The sequence below is a fragment of the Tiliqua scincoides genome, chromosome 5 (genome assembly GCF_035046505.1).
Source record: "Tiliqua scincoides isolate rTilSci1 chromosome 5, rTilSci1.hap2, whole genome shotgun sequence".
Classification (NCBI taxonomy): Eukaryota; Metazoa; Chordata; class Lepidosauria; order Squamata; family Scincidae; genus Tiliqua; species Tiliqua scincoides.
Genome location: NC_089825.1, coordinates 57,161,990 through 57,179,245, shown reverse-complemented (window position 1 = coordinate 57,179,245; position 17,256 = coordinate 57,161,990). Strand labels below are relative to the sequence as shown.

Sequence of the window (17,256 nt, the reverse complement as noted above, 5' to 3'; positions counted from 1 at the left end):
TGCTTTTAATGGTCATTTATGTGATGAATTAAATATTTTGAGTGTGGGTTCCATTTAGATTCCTCCGCCACCCAGGCACCAAAATGTCTAAAGTCAACTCCATGAGAGTTCTTATCCAAAACTGATTGAATGCATACAGAGTTGATTAGATTCTTCCACAATTTTTGTCCTGCCTAGGGTTTTGGGGTTGGATGCATCCAAAACTCTGAGATATCTGAGGCAGGGCTTGGTGATGTCACAAGATTACCGCATGGGAAAACATCTGGTACTGGTGTGGAGCCCAGGGGTAAAGGATAGAGACCAGCTGCAGCCCCAAAGTGGCTTGAGTGGCATGGCATGGCATTACCCTTTGCTGCCTGACCAGCTGAGGAATGAGGTCATTTCTACAAAGTGGCAGGCCTGACCCTGCCCTTCCCTCTTTCTTTTCCAGCTAAGATGTAACATGGGTGCAGTGCCTCAGGCAGTCTCAGCTTGTCCAGCTGTACACTCTGTTAGCCGCCCAAATTTTACAAGCAGCAGAAGTTGATTCCTACCATAAGTACTCCACTGTAAGAACCTCAATTTTCAAGCAAGTTTCTGTCCCTCATGGCTACAGAAATTCTGATGAAGACAATTTATATAACCATTTACAACACAAGGTCTTGATGCAGCTCACATCACAAGGAATGAGTGACTTGCCGTGGCATACAAAGAAGGTGGCCAGAGAGGGCATGGGTGCCAGGCCTCTAAGGGTGTCAGAGAGATGACACCAAGATGGTGGCGGAGGTGGGCATGACCCTGGCTGTAGCCGCAATTTGACTAGAACTAGCTGCTGCTGCAAGAGAAGTGAGAGGAGAGTCAATCCACCAGTCTGAGCCAGCTACTGAGGTGAAGAGGAGGGGTGAGGGGGTGCTCACCCAAGAGACCATGCCAACCCATGATGGGTATCTGTATCTGCTCCAATTTTTTATTTTTCAGTGGTTTATTGGTATAATTATATATATGACGTTACAAAGTATATATATATACTTAATGAGGCAGTCAGGTTTCCCATAACCTGCAGCAGAGTGTCTGTTTACACAACAAAGGGTGCAATCCTAAGCCCTTATGTCATTGCTTTCCAGCACTGGCATAGCGGTGCCAGTGGGACATGTGCTGCATCCTGCAGTTAGGTGTCACTCACGGAGGCCTCCTCAAAGTAAGGGAATGTTTGTTCCCTTAACTTTGTGCTGCACTGCCCTTATGTGGGTGCTGGAAAGCATTAACATAAGGGGTTAGGATTTTGCCCACAGAGGCTCTTCATGCAAAGAAGAGGCAATCAGTCTCTAATAGCCTGCGCAGCCAGTGAGTGGCAGGGAGTGCCTGTTTACACAACAAAGTCACTAGATTAGGCTGAATGTTCGCTTAACAACCTAATTGCATAACAATGGGTATCAGAGAAGTATCCCCATCGCTAAGTGGAGCACACTTGTGTTACTGAAACTAATTTTGTCATGGGGGTGCCAAGAATTTATGGGTCAGATGTGAAATGACCTTCCTATACCACTGGTTCCATGTTCCAAGGACCTTACACAGGGTCATAACTATCCTTCCTTGCTAGGTGGGGCAATCACATTTCTAGCAGTGATTTAAATGCGAGAGATTTTATTCTTGTTCCTGAAGTTAAAATAGACTCTCATTCTATATTTATTTGACAAATCCTAATTACTGGGCCAAGCTGTAGGGCTGAAAAACAAGCCATCCAACATACAGCGACAGAGGGCCAAAATAGAGCTTATAATGGAGATTCGCTGACTTTCTGGCTGTGACAAATGAAGTCAAAAATTATATTTGTAATTTAGATATAAGTTTGTAAGATTCTTATTAATATTTAGATTTTACATTTTGTACTTTACATTTTAATCTGTATCTTTTTATTGAAGTGTGATGTGAATGTGCCGTACGATAAATAGACTCTCATTCTTTAAATGGAGTCTGTCATGTGATCTCTGACCTCACATTCTAAAGAAGGAAGATACCAGCAATAACTATGGGGGGGGGGCTTGTTATGCTGGTGTGAATAAATTAAGTCACTCTCCCCTGCTAAATAAATGGACAGTGCTTGGCAAAATCTTTAAAAAAGCCAGAGGAAGGCTGAGAGGTTAAGTGGTCTGGGTGGGTGAGGCTTTGATTTCTTGAATAGGTTCCTTGCCCTTCTTGCCTTGCAGTTTGTCTGCATGCGTGTGTGTGTTTTGCAAAATAACCATATATTTGCAGATGTTAACTCATTTGCACAATTTGGCTTTTCTCCGCACAGAATTTGTGCTAGCTTGGGACAGAGTCTGTTGACTTGACAATCATTTCACTTTTCTTCCTGCAGAGTATTGGCATTAAATGAAAGCTTCCATGGTGGGTTAACATTTAACTTTACAGTGTGTATTCTCATCACAACAATGCAGACATCCAGCAAAGCTGCCCTATAGCAAACTTGAGTTCCTTCTCCTGTCCCCCACCCCACCCCGCCAGCATAAATATAGTAGGTAGGGAGATAGCTATAAGAGGGAATGCTGTGTTTTAAAAGTCATTGGAGACAGCGAAGTTATGCTCGCTCTCTTTAATACTAACAAACGCAATGCTTATAACTCTTATCAGGCAGTCTCTGCAATGTCTGCATCCCTTCACTAATTTCAACAAACTGTCCTCTGGAGTGGGAAGATTAGCCCATGTGTATGTTTATTCTCTGTGGAATTATAGCCATGTTCCCGTCAAGTCAGTGAGATATCAAAATAAAATCCTGTTTGTGTTTCTTCTTCCCCATGTTCCTGGTGTGGACGAAATAAACTTTGATTGATTTAAAGTGTAAGCGCACAAAAATTCCCTTTCCAGTTTAGGGGTCTTCAGAGAGACTTTCTGATGGGAACTTCTTTCTTGCTGAAGTTCTGCTCTTGGGGTTCTAAGAGGCTCTACAAATTGAAGCAGGCTCCATGTTCAACCTTTAAGGGTGACTCAGAGATTTTGGCTTCCCCATGATACCATGCAGGGATGAAAAGGCATACTGGGTGGAGACATGTGCAGGCATACTTTTTTCATGCAATTGGCTTGACGATGTATTGTCCAAACCAGCCGTTTGTGGTGGAACATCAATAGGGATGATGTAGGGTGAAGTCAAGGAGAAAATCCTCTCGTGCACTCCCGCCATTCATGCCATAGGTGGTGTCTGGTCATGGTGAAAGTATGTACAGCCTGTCTCATTCTGAAACTACTTATGGCCCATTAAATCCAAAAGGTTTTTAGAAGCCAGCCACATACAAGTGAATGAGGATCCAGATCAAAACGTAGTCAATAAATACTGAAGTGAGAAAGTGATATGTGGCTACTCTGGCTCCCAGTTCTGCTGGAATCTACCTTGACTAGGACTGCCAGATTGCAAGATGGAACATATGAGTAACAACTTTGTAGCAACAAAAGACAATGCAGCGGCAGTTCCAGCTATTCTTGCTCTGCTACTCACTAGTCATCTCACCCACCGACTTCTAGGAACCACATTTTGTAGAACTTTTGCCCTCTCTAGAGTAGAAGATAGGATGGAAGGCTTGGCAGAGAATCCACTGCTGCAACTTCCTGCACTGCTAGTAATGAAACATGGGTATTTTTCAGGTTTCAGCCCTAGTCTCCAAGTTCGTTGCTTGCATTTCTTCTGATGTGGCATTTGCATGTCTTTTTTCAGACACAGGAATGGCTTATGGAAGACAATGTGAGAAAGGGGCCTCTTTACGACAAAGGGCAGGGATCATTTTCCTTGTTTTTAGATTTACACATACAGCAAGCAGGAGAATGTGGAAATTCAGCCTGATGGCTCAAGACACAAATGGCTCCGTCATCAGTTTGGTGATGCTGAAGCTCTGGTGCCACAAGTCTGAGCTCTGAAGACGCACCAACACGCAGCAGCTATGGAAAAGCTGCAGCTGCTCTTGATGGCCCATTGCAAAGGCTGATGCCTGGAGAGGAATCATACTCCAGGAAGGGGGCAGGGGAGAAAAGTTGCAGAAAGGTCCATCTTTATTAATGAAAATGTATTTTTCTTTCACTCTGGTTTATCGCAGCTGGAAAGGAAGCTTGTAGCCAGCGTGGTGCATGGAAGGGATCTGTCAGAATGATGTCACCGTGAAAGGGAACAGAACCTGATTGTTTGCTGCACATACTGGAAATTTCACTCCAAAGATCCATAGCAGCTACGTTATCAATTAGGTAATGTCTGACCCAGGCGGGTGGAAGTTCACTGTATTGATATGTTACCAAATAAACTTCAAAAGGCCTTAGGGTCTTTTACTTTGGACTACCAGTGGTCACAAAGACACAAATTGAGCCCAGTCTTCTGTTCCCAACAGTGGCCAACCAGGTGGTCTTGGGAAGCCCCCAAGTAGGGTATTGTTTCAGCAGCAACTAGTATCCAAGAGGCACTTTGTCCTTTGCCCCAGAAATTGCATTTTGCTATCATGGCTCCTAGCTGCTGATACACCTGTCTTGTGGCAGGAATATTGTGTGCAAAAGTACTTTCTTGTGTCTGTCCTGAATCCAGTTTAGGGAGCTCCCAAGAATCCTCCAAGAGGGTTGCCTTGATGGTGTTTAATCTGGACATTTTGTGGAAAGTGGAGGATCCGTCCACCATTCCTTTATTAAAATTTGTTCGCCGGGGAGGGGCCCTCACACATGAGCATATGCAGTATGGCTTTGTCTTCTGAAGGGAATCAACATCTGCTTTAAGTTGTTTCTGGCCACTGTTGCATATATGCAACAGGGATCAAATGTGTACACCTGTGGGCCAGGCAAAAATGGGTTAAAGAACTGGACTGAAAGACAAGAATGCCTCAGAAGACACTCTTCCGGTCTCAGGATCATGTTTTGGGCCATTGCCGTGCAACACAGCATCTGCTATATTTGATTGCACTTTTAAAAACACCAGCAGTGCTAAAGAAGCTGCTCTCTGCTAGAAGTAAATGGTTCCTGGCAAGCAGATTTTGTCTTGAGTGGAAGGAAGAACATGGGACTGTTTGGCTGAAAAACTGGCTTCGGGAACAATATGTACTGTACCTCCAGGGTTATACTGAGCTGGTGGCAAAGCATCCCAGAGTGGTGCTACAATAACACTTAGCATTTGAATTGCGCTCTCACATTGTCAGAGTGCTTTGCATGTCTTACTTGGGTGTAATGCTTAGAAGTCTGCAAGGTAAGAGAGGATTATCATCCTCATATTGCAACTGAGAGGGGTGCTGGGGAATGGTTTGCCTAAGGCTCCCTGGACAGTTCTTAGTATATGTGAGATTTTGAAGTGGAAATGTTTTGATTTGCCATTCAGTCTTTTAGCTACTGCACTACACCAGCTCTGTACTGTGTTTAATTCTAAAAAGAGTTGAAGTGGCTCTCCTGACAGCAGTTGTGCAAGAGGATCACAGACGTCTCACAGAGGGTTCACAGGTTCACAGAGGGCTCAGAGTTGTGGAAGAGGATCACAGAGGGCTAGATGTTTTAACAATTTTTTACCCTTTGAGACTGGCCCCCAGTCTAGAGGATGACATCTACAAAGAGCTGATCACCTTCTTACCAGGTGGCAACTCTATGGCTTCAATCTATAGTGATTTTTTTCTTCTTCTTTGTTACAGGCAGCTCTCAACTTATGTTACATTCTTGGAAAATTATGTGTATCTCAAAAACACGTAAATAAAAACTGACTTTCCCATAGGAAACAGTGGGATTTGAATGGGTTAGGGGAAAAGTGATGGAGCACTCATGTTGACAACTGGTGATTACAGAGGGAGGCTACTGGAAGTGGAACAGCGAGGCTGTCGATGGCTCAGATAATTCATTCAAGGGAAAAAGCAGAGATAATTTGTTGTCAGGGAAAAAGTCATTTAACACTCATGCTGATGACTGGTGACTTCAGCTTGCCCAAGATGGCATAGGGGGAGGGTGGAAGAGGGAGGTTACTGGGAGTGGGAGTAGCTATTGATGTTGCTGGCTGAGAAAGCAGTGAAAACAAAGATGCTCTTAAGGAAACTGAGAAAGTTGTAAGCGACAGTTCTGTGAATGCATTTTCTTTGTCTCTTTTTATTTCCTGGCTTTAGGGGACACACCTCCGTATACGAAGCTGCCAGCATCTTATGGGGTTGCTCATTAGCAGCTAACTGACTGCATTATTTCAAAAATTGCCAGTGTAAATTAGACTTCCAGTATTAATTTTTAAATTGCACTGTTTCAAAAAAGTGCAAATTAAGACAGCGTAAATTGAGCACTACCAGTATAATAATGAAGCCATGCTTGCATTTTGATAGTGCATACATACAAACATAGGGAACATGTAGAAAAGTATTCTGTAGCTGCGGAGTGTCACGACTTTGTCATTGTGCCATTTTTGGACGCTCGGCAATGACATCACATGTCATTGCTGAACTTCCAAGTTGCCAAGCTCAGTGCTGTCAACTCTGGTTGATACCAGTGATTTTAGAAGACCTGATCCTCTAGAATGCCTGATCCTCCTGGCTCTTAACACTGCTGTAAACCAGGATTAGTTCCTTGCAATCAATGCATTGATATGAATGCCAAAACACCAAGAAACATCTGGCCTAGTGAGACTTCAAATGACAGAACACAAGTGCTGCGTTCATTCCTGCTGAAGGCCCATTTTTTACCCCTTAAAAACAGAGCAGCTCTGCAAAGCCCCTTTAAGTCCCTGGTATGTTAAACTGATATTGGAGCTCAAATGTTGCAGCACTAGAAAGACAAAAACTGTACAGCTGAAGGAAAACGGCATGCATTTGTTATCCAGGATTTTAAGACCTTGCCTTCTACGGCCCACTTTTTCCAGTTCTGCTCTCAATCTGAGAGCTCAGTCAAGAATTGTGAAACCTCAACTGGGTCATAAAGGAGCATTGAAGGCACTGTCAGGAATCTGGGCAAGCTTCACTTTCAGACTAGCCTGATCTAAAGTCTGTAGACACTACAACCCACTGAGCAGGACAGGGAGGGGGGTGGAGTGGGGAGAGAGACTATAAGATGGAACTGCTGAGTGGAGAAAATGCGACTGAGACCAAAATTGATTGAGGAGCTTTTCTTAAGTAAAAAATTTCATCACTAAAGAGCTTTCTTCCAAGAGCCTTTTGAGAAACTCTATATTACTGTTTGCCTGACCGAACCTGCCAATACTTAGAGTAATGGGCTTTTTCCCCCCTTTGTTTCCCTTTACCTGACAAATATACAGAAGCAAAGATAACAATCACAATAAAAAACAAAGCCAAGTAAACACCCAGAAGACCATCATTGGTGACAAGCTGTGGAACTTCTTCATGATGTCAAACCAAAAACAGAAGATGGGCCAATATGCGTGCAACCCTAGGGCACTGTGGTGCTTCCTGTTCTTTTCTGTGGAATGCTACCAGGCTGTTTGGAAATTGGGGATATATAATATGATAAAGTGAGATAAACGCCTGCGGTGCTGGACAAATTACAAGAAGGAAGATAAGACATGATGGCTACAATTTGGCACAGAGTTAGGCATGATTGAGCTTATTGATTTCAGTTGGCTCAAGCCCAGCTTAACACTACTTTGGACTGAGAACACTGTCTGGGAGCAGATAACCGCTGTGCCGTGGCATATTGATGCACCGCAAATGGTCCGCAGGAATCTGGGGGAGGGTCATTTATTAGTAGGGTCATTGGGGGAGTTTGAGGGAGGGCAGAACCAATGTGATTCTTCAGTCATCCATGGGATGACTGCTTAGGCAAGAATGTCCTGATGTGGGACATAGGACAATACTTAATGATTCATGGCCTGTTCCTATGGGTCTCCAGCACCAGCACCAGGTGTCATAAATGTACCATAGAGCATGTTTATGGCACCCTGTGAGAAGGGAGTGTTGGCACTGGGCCCAGCACTGGGAAGAGGACAACACACCACCTCCAGGTGAAAGTTACACCGCTGGGCAGCGGTATTGTTTCTAGGGGCATGGAGAGGGCATGGGGAAGGTGGGGAGGGCGGCACTGGGTGGGGGGAGGGGAGGATCGAGCCCAGGAGGGGGTGAGACCAGCAGTGGAGGCCTCCACTCGATCCTATGCTCCATGTTGACAAGGAGCTCCTCTAGTCTGCACTGGCAAAATAGCTGGCACAGACTGGAAGAGACCCATTGCGGGGCTTGCGTCCTTACTCAGCGAAGGGAACGAGTAAGGAGACCTTCCCCCAAGGAGACCTTCGCTTCGCCCATAGAATGCAGCTCCTTCAGAGGATGCAGGGGCTCCTCTGGGCACTGGCAGCTTGGTATTGGGCTGCCAGTGAATCTCCTGAGAGTCAGTATCCATTAGCAGACTTGAAAGGTTTGCTTGAAAAAAAATGACCTGGGAGGGAAAACAAAAAGTTTGGCTTAGGATTAGTTTAGGATTTGCCCAGGATTTGTTGGTCATGACAGTTCTGCAGAGTTGTATAAATATCATCACCATTTTTCCTAACAGAGATCCTTCACCTACAATGAAGTACTCTTTGTGCAACTTTCATTACTTTCAATGGGTCTGGTCAGGAGAAATTCCTTGGGGGAATGTTCCCTTTATGAATTGTGTTTCTGGATCACCTGATCATACCAAGTGGTTCAACTCCTTTAAAAAAAATCAAAATACATTTTTGTTCATTTGAATTCAATCTCAAGCAATGCACCTTTGTAAATAAGAGGGCATTTACACTCCTGTCATTGAGTTGTTCCATCAGTGATCATAAAATGTGAGAGAACCTTGAATATGTTAGTTTCACACTGTTCTCTATTGACCTTGAAAATGTTGAGGTTTGCAATAGATTTCTTCTACCTCCAGATTTTTTTCTTTCTCTTCCATGGATCTACTGCCGAAGTTGCTTACAAGTCGGCACTCTGTTTTTAGTGTTTTAAATTTTGAGCACATATTTATATCTTGGTCATTGTGTTGCCAAGGGGCCTTGAAAGAAAGCAGAGCTGAGATAACTTCTAATCCACCTTTCTGTGATAATGTGGCGCAAGTGAAAAAAGCCAGGGTTCCTCTCTCCACAGTGTGGTAAGAGCCGGGGGTCTTTGATAGACACTGCATAGACACCAAGGTTCCCGACAGCACTGGAAGGGAGGCAAGGGATATGTTTCTAGACAGAGCTGTAAGTGTTTATAGAAACTGACTGGTAGTAGATGAGTATGGTCAAGCTGATTGTTCACCCAGGTACAGAGTCAGTCGAGGATGATTTTCTTGGAAGGAACTAAAACAACCATATTGTTGGCACTGTGGATCACAGACAGGCAATTAAAAGCCTTGTGACTGTGATCACATTTTGCTGTACAGTTTTAACTGATTCTTGACCCACCATTGGCACAAGAGAGTCATGCACCCTTCCAGAGAAATAGCTTTTGCCACCTCCCCCATTCCAGGACCTCTGGGATAACTTGAAGGAAAGGCATCTTTTCATATTCTCACAGTGCTTTTCTTTCTTTGTCAATCTATATACATAAAAAGCATCAGTGCAAATGTGTGAAGCTACCCTTTACTGAATCTCTGATCCAGCTCAATACTGGACCCCCACTTTACTATGATAATCTGTTTTGGAGACACTATTGTATTGTGAAAATATTGTAAAGTATGCCTGATAATGTATTGATTTTTGATAATTTGTTAAGAACATAAGAACTGCCCCACTGGATCAGGCCATAGGCCCATCTAGTCCAGCTTCCTGTATCTCACGGCGGCCCACCAAATGCCCCAGGGAGCACACCAGATAACAAGAGACCTCATCCTGGTGCCCTCCCCTGCATCTGGCATAACCCATTTCTAAAATCAGGAGGTTGCGCATACACATCATGGCTTGTACCCCATAATGGATTTTTCCTCCAGAAACTTGTCCAATCCCCTTTTAAAGGCGTCTAGGTTAGACGCCAGCACCACATCATGTGGCAAGGAGTTCCACAGACCGACCACACGCTGAGTAAAGAAATATTTTCTTTTGTCTGTCCTAACCCGCCCAACACTCAATTTTAGTGGATGTCCCCTGGTTCTGGTATTATGTGAGAGTGTAAAGAGCATCTCCCTATCCACTCTGTCCATTCCCTGCATAATTTTGTATGTCTCAATCCTGTCCCCCCTCAAGCGTCTCTTTTCTAGGCTGAAGAGGCCCAAACGCCGTAGCCTTTCCTCATAAGGAAGGTGCCCCAGCCCTGTAATCATCTTAGTCGCTCTCTTTTGCACCTTTTCCATTTCCACTATGTCTTTTTTGAGATGCGGTGACCAGAACTGGACACAATACTCCAGGTGTGGCCTTACCATAGATTTGTACAACGGCATTATAATATTAGCCGTTTTGTTCTCAATACCCTTCCTAATGATCCCAAGCATAGAATTGGCCTTCTTCACCGCCGCCGCACATTGGGTCGACACTTTCATCGACCTGTCCACCACCACCCCAAGATCTCTCTCCTGATCTGTCACAGACAGCTCAGAACCCATCAGCCTATATCTAAAGTTTTGATTTTTTGCCCCAATGTGCATGACTTTACACTTACTGACATTGAAGCGCATCTGCCATTTTGCTGCCCATTCTGCCAGTCTGGAGAGATCCTTCTGGACCTCCTCACAATCACTTCTGGTCTTTACCACTCGGAAAAGTTTGGTGTTGTCTGCAAACTTAGCCACTTCACTGCTCAACCCTGTCTCCAGGTCATTTATGAAGAGGTTGAAAAGCACCGGTCCCAGGACAGATCCTTGGGGCACACCACTTTTCACCTCTCTCCATTGTGAAAATTGCCCATTGACACCCACTCTCTGCTTCCTGGCCTCCAACCAGTTCTCAATCCATGAGACGACCTGTCCTCTAATTCCCTGACTGTGGAGTTTTTTCAGTAGCCTTTGGTGAGGGACCGTGTCAAACGCCTTCTGAAAGTCCAGATATATAATGTCCATGGGTTCTCCCGCATCCACATGCCTGTTGACCTTTTCAAAGAATTCTATAAAGTTGGTGAGGCAAGACTTACCCTTACAGAAGCCATGCTGACTCTCCCTCAGCAAGGCCTGTTCGTCTATGTGTTTTGAGATCCTATCTTTGGTGAGGCATTCCACCATCTTACCCGGTATGGATGTTAGGCTGACCGGCCTATAGTTTCCCGGGTCCCCCCTCTTTCCCTTTTTAAAAATAGGCGTGACATTTGCTATCCTCCAATCTTCTGGCACTGTGGCCGTTTTGAGGGACAAGTTGCATACCTTAGTCAAGAGATCTGCAACTTCATTCTTCAATTCCTTAATAACCCTTGGGTGGATGCCATCAGGGCCCGGTGACTTATTGATCTTTAATTTATCAATGAGGTCTGAAACATCTTCTCTTTTAACCTCTATCTGACTTAACTCCTCGGTCAGGAGGGGCCGTTCGGGCAGCGGTATCTGCCCGAGGTCTTCTGCCGTGAAGACAGATGCAAAGAACTCATTTAATTTCTCTGCCATCTCTAAGTCTCCTTTTATCTCCCCTTTCCCTCCCTCACCATCCAGAGGGCCAACCGCTTCTCTGGCGGGTTTCCTGCTTCTAACATATTTGAAGAAGCTTTTATTATTCCCCTTAATGTTGCTGGCCATGCGTTCCTCATAGTCTCGCTTGGCCTCCAGTATCACCTTCTTACATTTCTTTTGCCACAGTTTATGTTCCTTTTTATTCTCCTCATTAGGGCAAGACTTCCATTTATGGAAGGAAGCTTCCTTGCCCTTCACAGCCTCTCTAACTTGGCTGGTTAGCCATGCGGGCACCCTCCTGGATTTAGTGGAACCCTTCTTTCTTTGTGGTATACACCTCTGCTGGGCCTCTATTACTGTTGTTTTAAGCAGCCTCCATGCACTCTGGAGAGATTGGACTCTTTTTACCCTCCCTTTCAACCTCCTTCTAACCAGCCTCCTCATTTGAGGGAAGTCCGCCCGTCGGAAGTCAAGGGTTTTTGTTAGAGATTTGTCTGGTATTCTTCCCCCAACGTGCACGTCAAAATGGATCGCAGCATGATCACTGTTCCCCAATGGCTCAGTAACGTTTACATCTCTAACCAGGTCCTGCGTACCGCACAATATTAAATCCAGAGTCACCTGTCCTCTGGTGGGCTCCGTGACTAGCTGCTCTAAGCCACAGTCATTTAGCACGTCAAGAAATCCGGTTTCCTTATCGTGATCAGAAGACAAATTGACCCAGTCAATATGAGGATAATTGAAGTCCCCCATGATTACAACCCTGTCCCTCCTTGTCACCTCCCTGATCTGTTTCCTCATTTCAAGGTCCCCATCCGATTTCTGGTCTGGAGGACGATAGCACGCCCCCAGTATTACATCGCTGCACAAGCCTGGTAATTTAACCCACAGAGATTCTACGGTGGAGTCGGACCCACCTTCAATCTCTACTTTGCTGGATTCTATCCCTTCCTTAACATAAACGGCCACCCCACCTCCAACACGCCCCTGCCTGTCCCTCCTGTAGAGTTTATAGCCCAGGATTGCGGTATCCCACTGATTCTCCGCATTCCACCAGGTTTCCGTTATGCCCACTATGTCAATATTTTCCCTTGTCACCAGACATTCCAGTTCTCCCACCTTTGCTCGGAGACTTCGGGCATTCGCATAAAAGCATTTATACATGGAATGCCCCAGGATGCGCTGCTTATTCGCTCCTTTGTCCCCGCATCCTCTCATTGTGCCAAACCGTCTATCACATCCCATCACCCTACCTTTCCCAATTTCTTCTCCTACCCTGCCTTTGTCTTGTTGTTCTCTAACCTCCCCATCCTCATCCCATAGGGATGAGGAGTCCTGAACCGGATGCCCCTCGGCTCCTGTCGGCCTTCCCCCAGGGATCAGTTTAAAAGCTGCTCTGTCACCTTTTTAATGTTATGCGCCAGCAGTCTGGTTCCATTCTGGTTCAAATGGAGCCCGTCCCTCTTGTACAGGCCCCGCTTTTCCCAAAAAGTTCCCCAGTGCCTAATGAATCTAAACTCCTCCTCCCTACACCACCGTCTCATCCACGCATTGAGACCCCTGATCTCCGCCTGCCTAGCTGGCCCTGCGCGTGGAACAGGTAGCACTTCAGAGAACGCTACCTTTGAGGTCCTGGCTTTCAGCTTCCTGCCTAAAAGCCTAAATTTGGCCTCCAGGACCTCCCAGCTACACTTGCCCACGTCGTTGGTGCCGACATGCACCACAGCCGCTACCTCTCCCCCAGCACTGTCTACTAGCCTGTCTAGACGAGAAGTGATGTCCGCAACCTTCGCACCAGGCAGGCAAGTCACCATGCGGTCCTCACATCCGTCGCAAACCCCCCTCTCTATGTTTCTAATAATCGAATCCCCCACTACAAGAAGCCCCCGACCCCCCTCCCACCGAGGAGTATCCCGAGTGCGCTTGGATACGGGCCCATCCCCTGGAGAAGGGGTTCCCCCTAGGGGATTGTTTCCCTCCTCTCCAGGATGACGTCCTCCAGTCCCGAGACTTCCCACCCGGGCAGCCGAGGAGCTGCACGCCTGAGGTTGGGACGAAGCCTGATCGTCCCCGGAAGTCTCCAAGACCTTGTTCCAAGACCTTGATGTTTCTGCCACAGAAGTAGGTTATTTCCTTCTCTGAAAGGTGATTTAAAAGGTGCCTATTGTGCTCTTTAGGGGCCGTGGTTATCAGTTAGCATAATATTGTAATTATAAAACACAAATTACAAGTCTCTAGCTTTTCCTCCATACACCCAGCCATGATGTTAATAACACTGGTCTTGACTAAGATGCTACCAAACATTTGATTTGCATCACTGATTGGTTTATCCACGAAGTTCTGTTGACAGCAGTTGTGAACCCATTGTAAAGTGAGTAACATTGTATTGAATTGTTGTATCGTGAAACTTGTTTTACTGTAGTGAGTCCATTGTAAAGTGATTTGATTGTAGAGTGAAGCCATTGTAAAGTGATGCTACACTATTGTCAACACTGAAATGGCAGGAGAATCTGTGACATGGCTGGAGTCTACAGTGGAATTTTTTGCAAGCTAGGTGGATTTTTTTTATCCATGGTTGGTTGAATCCGCAGATACCGGTCCTGCAGATATGGTGGGTCCACTGTATTTGATTTTCAAGTTTTGAAAATTGTGTTAGTTTTATTTCTGAAATGTTTCTCTGTCAGTTTCTTTCTGAATTTTTTTTTTACTTCTGGTTCAGATGTGTTTACTTTTACTTTTGGTTTCAGGACACCAGTTTCAAACTTTTTTATTTTGGAGTCTGGCACACAAAAAAGTTGAAGGCCACCGCTCTATAAAAAATCCTCACACTTTTGTCTCTATGTGGTGATGAATGTCTGAAGAGGGCTCCAGCATTTGTCCAGTCCTGAGGTCATTTTATCTGTGGTGCAGGATTCTGATACATACGGATTTATTTTAGCAAAACAAGACAACTGTTTTGTAATAACAGCGCATGACACAAGGGGAATCCATGCTGTTGTCGTCACTGCTGCAAAAATCCAGAGTGCTGTATTCATTGCTGGTGTTCCTTTGACTGAACAAGACTTGCAAACCACACATTTAAAATTTAAGAAAGGACCACAACTGGGGAATTGCTGTGGTTGATATTTCCTGGCCTCCAAATTGGAGGTAATTTTTACAGCGGGCAGAGAGTGCAAACAGAATGTTGTCATCAAAACAATTGACTTGGCCACTCACGTTTGCTGCTGTGGAGCTGACAGGGTTTCTTTCCCCATTGGTTTTTTTAAAAATCTTTTTTTTAAACCATCCTATTATTAGTATTATTATTTTTTGTTTCTTAGTCTTTGTTGACATTGACAGCTCATCCTTTGGCCATCATTCATCCCAGCTACTGCCAACTTCGAAGAAAATAAAAACCCTGCTCCCCTAATCAAATTAGAGGGACGGCAAATCAAATCTGGCCCCTCTCAGTGTCCCCTCAGCTGGCTGTCATTAGGAGCATCGGCTGGCCTTTGGCATAGCTCCAAACACCACCTAACTGAATTTGAGATGCTGGAGTCTTGACAGGCCAAGGAAGGTAATTGAAGAGCTGTGGGGATCGTGTAACATTTCAGGCTGTGGGGATTACACAGGGGATCTGGGAGACCCATCTGTAGCAGAGGTGGGGGTGCAGTAAAAAAGCCACCGTCTGGGCCTCTTCTTCTCTTAATTCTCATTAATAAAGAGATTCGAAAGAGAGATGTCAAATTAGGGGAAATAAAAAACATACAATCGGCTTATCAGCCAGAACCAAATGTCTGGTTAGAACTTTTGCTTCTATTTATATTTTCAGTATATGTGAATGTATCACAGAAATGGATGAAACTGATTTCCAGGTCAATATATTTTGAATCCTGGTGGAAGTCTTCTTCTCAGGCTAATGTCAAATCACCAGATCATCTGCTGTCATTTTTGTGTTAGAAAATTGTGTAACCAAAGCGAGAAAGAGAGAGGTAGAACTGTGGTAGGTCTTTTAATACAATGTTATAACTCTGCATTTTACCTCAGTGGTTAGAGGTTGTTAAATTTACAGTGGGTTAAAATTATTTCATTTCTTTTGTTCTCATTATAGGTGCCACTTTCTGGTGTGTGTGTGTGTGTGTGTGTGTGTGTGTGTGTGTGTGTGTGTGTGTGTGTGTGTGTGTGTGTGTGTGCGTGCACACAGAGCTGTGTATCCAAGACTGCAGTCCTATACACACTTACCTGGAAATATAAGTACCACTGAACTCAATGGGGCTTATTTCTGAGTAGACATGCCTAGGTTGGAGCTGGAAGCGAAGCTATCATGATACTGTTTGTCTAGCTTTCACACTATCTACTAAGAAGCATATATATTGTGTGTAATGTCTTGAAGGCACTCATGTCTCTTTCACTGTCTGTTCAGATCCCCATGTATGGAAGGGATTCTCCCTGTCTGCTATTTGATAGAAGAAGAAAAAATTCAGGAGCATGCTCTGTTAGCACAGCAAACAAAAGGAAAACTCAGTTGCACTCATGTGCCAGGTGAAGGTGTCACTTCCACACATTGTCACTTTTCTGTTTCCCATTCTGAAGGAACTGAGAGAAGGAAAATGATAACATCCCTCAAGCGTTCCCAGAGGCCACTGCCGCTCATTTAAGGGTGAGGACAGATGTAACACTTCTGAAACAGCTGAGCTAGTTTGGAAGCACCTGGCCTCCCCCCAGCTGATATAAATGTATCTTTCCCACCCTGGGAGGAAGGGCTATAACAGCAGTTCTGCAAGTTTGCAGCATGGTTCAGGCTGAATTTGGAAGAAACCTGCTGTGGGGGAGAGCAATTGGTTAGCACCCAGTACGTCATTCATGCTCAGTTCCTAGAATAGTTCAATAATGTGTAAAAACTGCCTTGTTTTTTAAAAAAAATACATCGGGTGAAGAATGCTCATATAAATGAATGTACACAATGGAGTAATTCCAGGGTACACAAACATTGGTTCTTTTTATGACCTAATTTGTGGGCATCTCTGGCCACCACTATCCTAACTTTGGAGCAGAAAGAAACAGTGTTCTTCCCCCTCCTGTCTCTGGAGAGGGGGTCTCTCATATGGCACTAAGCAAGGACCTTTGACTCTAGCAAGTGGATTTTTAAAACCATCAACTTCTGAAACACATAGCTTCTCATTTAAGTACTGCAGCTTTTCCCAAACTGTTGGGATCCGTGATGCCCTCCCCCCTGCACTGTGAGAGCAGCACGCAGCTCTCTGAAGTGACTGGTGATATTCTCACCAGTTGCTTTTGGGTTTGGAGGCCCCAAATGCTGCTTCAAACAGCGGTGAGGGGGCCAGGTTGGTTGGAAGGTCTTTCCCAGTGCACAAAAGCCATACAGTGAAACTTTCCCACTGCACCAAGCCTCCATCCACTGTTTGGAGTGGCATGGTCTCCCTGCCAGGTGGCAGGCATCCCACGTCACCCTGGCAAGTGCCAGGGATGTGCTGGAACTATACCCCCTGGACTCAAGTCAAGACCCAAGTTTCCACTGTCCCCCCCAACTTGAACTGCAAACAAATCAGAGCCTTCACAGCTCATCTGGTGCCTTTTTAGAGTTGCTATGACTTGAATTGGGGTCTTTTCAAAAAGCGAATCAAGCTGCAAGGCAGCCACAGCTCCACGGAAAAAACAGAGGTGCTGCTGGGAGCAGGGTGCATGTTGGATTTCTCATTCACACTGCCCTGATGGTCCCACCCCATCTGCCATCAGTGATGCGCTGAAGTCCTTCACTTCCACCACCCTTTCCCCTGCAACCTGGCTTCCTCTGGTTCCTCCCTTCAGCCT

At 45.1% G+C, this 17,256-nt stretch overlaps 1 long non-coding RNA gene across 4 annotated transcripts in view; it reads left to right on the top strand.

Annotated features, from left to right (window-relative positions):
* The window catches only part of LOC136651704 (uncharacterized), a 36,907-nt gene extending 21,411 nt beyond the window's left edge, over positions 1–15,496 (top strand). The window contains exons 3-4 of one of the 4 annotated variants that reach the window (XR_010794537.1): positions 4,062–4,206; positions 14,193–15,496. This is a non-coding gene — a long non-coding RNA (uncharacterized lncRNA). Of the gene's footprint in view, positions 1–4,061; positions 5,877–7,213; positions 7,657–14,192 lie in introns of those variants that run through there. The other 3 variants (XR_010794539.1, XR_010794538.1, XR_010794536.1) reach the window with 3 other exon arrangements.
* Positions 15,497–17,256: the final 1,760 nt, after the last annotated feature.